We start from the raw sequence: 4,688 nt of genomic DNA on the forward strand, positions 1-4,688 counted from the left end.
CGGGATGGGGAACAGCATGTATACCTGTGGTGGATTCATTTTGATATTTGGCAAAACTAATACAATTATGTAAAGTTTAAAAATAAAATAAAATTAGAAAAAAAAAGGGGATAGGACTGGATTAAAGAGATTGCAAAACATCGTCTAAAAGTCCTTATATATCATAAAAATATAAAAAAGATTGGAAAGTTAGAACTTTAATGCTGGTGAATTTACTGTTTAGATCTTAATCTAGTGGTTTAATCTAACCTTAATTAGATTCTAATCTCAATGAAGGAGAAGGCAATGGCACCCCACTCCAGTACTCTTGCCTGGAAAATCCCGTGGATGGAGGAGCCTGGAAGGCTGCAGTCCATGGGGTCGCGAAGAGTCAGATACGACTGAGCGACTTCCCTTTCACTTTTCACTTTCATGCACTGGAGAAGGAAATGGCAACCCACTCCAGTGTTCTTGCCTGGAGAATCCCAGGGACGGGGGAGCCTGGTGAGCTGCTGTCTATGGGGTCGCACAGAGTCGGACACCACTGAAGCGACTTAGCAGCAGCAGCTGCTAAGTGTCAATGAAAGTATAGCAGCTAGTGTCTCTGGTAGAGTTAGAAATATTGTTAATATGAAAACTCTGAACATTGAGGGCATTTAGTGAGTAATCTTTTGGTTACTGGAGTTGGTAAGAATGAGAGCAGGGGTTAGAAGAAGGTCACCTGAAAAGTTGCCTGGGTGAGTAACACACACTCCTGCAGCACCTGGGGTTTCCTTGCGTAGAGAGTCAGAGACAGATTAGAGGAGACGACCTGAATGGAGAGATCATTTACCTGGACCTATGGATGTTACTCAGTGTTTGGACATGGCTGCAAACTTCTGGTGGCATTTACAAGTGTTTTAGAGTCTTACTCTCTGGTGAGTAGGCTCCCAGGATGCCAAGTCCTAACCTTCATTATTAGACATTCCTTTTAGAAGTATCTTAGAAGGCTCCTCATCGTAACAAGGTCTTTCCAGCTTCAGATCTGCCAAAAGCAAGCCAGAATTTGGACCAGAAGCCTGCTAAATTCTCTGCAGAACTTCTCTTGCCCTGTTTAAAAAAAAAAAAATTCATGAGGTGGGGAGGATGGGGCTAGATTGGGCATTACTTAAATATGGTGGGAAAATAGTTTCTAGGTGATATAAACACCCCTGGAGCTGGTAATTTTGTTAAAAGAGGAGGAAGTTATGTTTGTAAGATGTAATAGTAACTAACTATCTTTCTATATAAATATGAGGGATGGGAATTAGAGTTTTAGATGTGCTATTGGAAACACAGTGGTTTCTTGAGTAGAAAGACATGATTCCATTTAAGACACAGAGCAAATGGAATATTTAGAAGGTTGTGGAAAGGGCAGCATTTGGAGGCAAATTGCTAAAAGACATAAATAAACATGTAACTAGAAAGGTTAGGTATGACAGCAATGGCTTTGGTACCAGGACAGACACAGGGGTGAAATTTTTAAATGGTAACTATGAGGTCTCTGTGCTTTGTGTGTTTGTACATGTCTACATGTGTGTTGTAGCTGTGTGGTATTGCCAAAGTAATCTATAAAAGATCTCTATCTATTTGACTTAAAGGAAATTAAGCATTTATATCCTCAGAAATAAAATTATCCAGCCAGAACGAATTTCAGGTTAATATCATTTGAAAAGTATTCAGTACTAAGCTGATATCTGGTATTGAAAGTGGCTTAAACTTGTTAGTTTGATTAAAATAGACTGATCTTTAGAGTCATCAGTGTTAAGCATAATACATCTGTTGTCAGACAGTCAGTTCAGTTGCTCAGTTGTGTCCGACTCTTTGTGACCCCATGGACTGCAGCATGCCAGGCTTCCCTGTCCATCACCAAATTCCTTAGCTTGCTCAAACTCATGTCATTGAGTCAGTGTTGCCATCCAACCATCCCATCCTCTGTTGTCTCCTCCTTCTCCTACCTTCAATCTTTCTCAGCATCAGGGTCTTTTCCAATGAGTTAGTCTTCCCCAAAAGTAGCCAAAGTATTGGAGCTTCAGCTTCAGCATCAGTCCTTTCAATGACTATGCAGGACTGATTTCCTTTAGGACTGACTGGTTGGATTCAATGTAGTCCAAGGTACTCTCAAGAGTCTTCTCCATCACCACAGTTCAAAAGCATCAAGTTTTTGGCACTCAGCTTTCTTTGTGGCCCCACTCTCACAATCATAAATGACTACTGGGAAAACCATAGTTTTGACTAGATGGACCTTTGTCGGTAAAGTAATGTCTCTGCTTTTTAATATGCTGTCTAGGTTTGTCATAGCTTTTCTTCCAAGGAGCAAGCATCTTTTAATTCCACGACTGCAATCACCCTCTACAGTGATTTTGGGGCCCAAGAAAATAAAGTCTGTCACTGTTTCCATTCTTTCCCCATCCATTACCCATGAAGAAATGGGACTGGAGGCCATGATCTTAGCTTTTTGAATGCTGAGTTTTAAGCCAGCTTTTTCACTCTCCTCTTTCACTTTCATCAAGAGGCTCTTTAGTTGTTCTTTGCTTTTTGCCATAAGGGAGGTGTCATCTGTATATCTGAGGTTATTGATATTTCTCCTGGCAATCTTGATTCCAGCTTGTGCTTCAACCAGTCTGGCATTTTGCATGATGGTCTCTGCATTTAAATTAAATAAGCAGGGTGACAATAAACAGCCTTGACATTTACTCCTTTCCTGATTTGGAACCAGTCTGTTGTTCCATGTCCAGTTCTAACTGTTACTTCTTGACATACATACAGATTTCTCAAGAGCCGGCTCAGGTGATCTGTTATTCCCATCTCTTTAAGAATTTTCCACTGTTTGCTGTAAGCCATACAGTCAAAGGCTTTAGCATAGTCAATAAAGCAGAAGTAGATGTTTTTCTGGAATTCTCTTGCTCTTTCTATGATCCAATGGATGTTGGCAATTTGATCTCTGGTTCCTTTGCCTTTTCTAAATCCAGCTTGAACATCTCAAAGTTTTTGGTTTGTGTACTTTTGAAGCCTTACTTTGAGAATTTTGAGCATTACTTTGCTAGTGTGTGAGATGAAAGCAATTGTGCAATAGTTTGAACATTCTCTGGTATTGCCTTTCTTTGGGACTGGAATGAAAACTGACCTTTTCCTGTCCTGTGGCTGCTGCTGAGTTTTCCAAGTTTTCTGGCATGTTAAGGACAGCACTTTAAAAGAATCATTTTTTAGGATTTGAAATAACAGCTAGTATTCCATCACCTCCACTACCTTTACTCAGAGTGATGCTTCCTAAGGCCCACTTGACTTCACATTCTAGGAAGTGGAATGATCTAGGTGAGTGATCACACCATATTGGTTATCTGGGTCATGAGGATCTTTTTTGTACGGTTCTTCTGTGAATTCTTGCCATCTCTTCTTAATATCTTCTATTAGGTCCATACCATTTCTATCCTTTATTGAGCCCATCTTTGCATGAAATGTTTCCTTGGTATCCCTAATTTTCTTGAAGAGATCTCTAGTCTTTCCCACCTTTTGTTTCCCTCTATCTTCTCTCATTGATCACTGAGGAAGTCTTTCTTATCTCTCCTTGCTATTCTTTGGAACTATGCATTCAGGTGGGTATATCTTTGCTTTTCTCCTTTGTCTTTTGCTTCTCTTCTTTTCTCAGCTATTGGTTAGGCCTTCTCAGACAACCATTTCCCTTTTTTCATTTCTTTCTCTTGGGGATGATTTGATCACTGTCTCCTGTACAGTGTTACAAACCTCCATCCATAGCTCCTCAGGCCTCTGTCTAACAGAGCCAATCCCTGAAACCATTTGTTAGTTCCACTGTTTAATCATAAGATATTTGGTTTAGGTCATACCTGAATGGGCTAGTGGTTTTCCCCACTTTCTTCAATTTAGGTCTGGAATTTTCCATAAATTGTTCATGATCTGAGCCACAGTCAGCTCCTGGTGTTGTTTTTGCTGAATGTAGAGCTTCTCCATCCTTGGCTGCAAAGAATATAATCAATTGATTTCAGTATTGACCATCTGGTGATCTCCATGTGCAGCATCTTCTCTTGTGTTGTTGGAAGAGGGTGTTTGTTATGACCACTGTGTTCTCTTAGCAAAATTTTGTTAGCCTTTGCCCTGCTTCATTTTGTACTCTAAGGCCACACTTGCCTCTTTATTCCAGGTATCTCTTGATTTACTACTTTTGCATTCTAGTCCTCTATGATGAAAAGGTCATCTTTTTTTGTTGTTAGTTCTAGAAGGTCTTATACCTAGTTTTACCAGAGGTCAAATAAGACCTTTTTGTAGCTCTTATAAATTTTTCCATAAGAAAAGTAACCCTGTGTGGGGAAAAAAAAAAAAAAAAAAACTCTTAATGAAAGTAAGATGTAAATTTTCAGTAAAAGAAGGTAGGAAGAATGAGAAAAATACTGAGAAAAGAGTTGCATGATCAGGATTTTCTGAGATCAGATTAAATTTAGTTGAATAAACAGATTTTCTTCAGAGTGCACTGGAACAAAAGATTGTATTTTACTTCTTCAATGTTTTCTTGAAATGCTGCTTTTAATAACAGACACTATGAGCTTCTTTGCTTTCAAATGATCTGTATTTACTTTTGAGATCTTTTGTAATTTTGGTTAAATAATAAGCATCGTCTCATAATGACTTGTGATCTTATCTGAGTAAGTTTAAAGCTTTTTGATGAACTTCCCAAA

The sequence above is a fragment of the Bison bison genome, unplaced genomic scaffold (assembly GCF_000754665.1).
Source record: "Bison bison bison isolate TAMUID 2011002044 unplaced genomic scaffold, Bison_UMD1.0 scf7180017864356, whole genome shotgun sequence".
In the NCBI taxonomy this organism is placed as follows: Eukaryota; Metazoa; Chordata; class Mammalia; order Artiodactyla; family Bovidae; genus Bison; species Bison bison.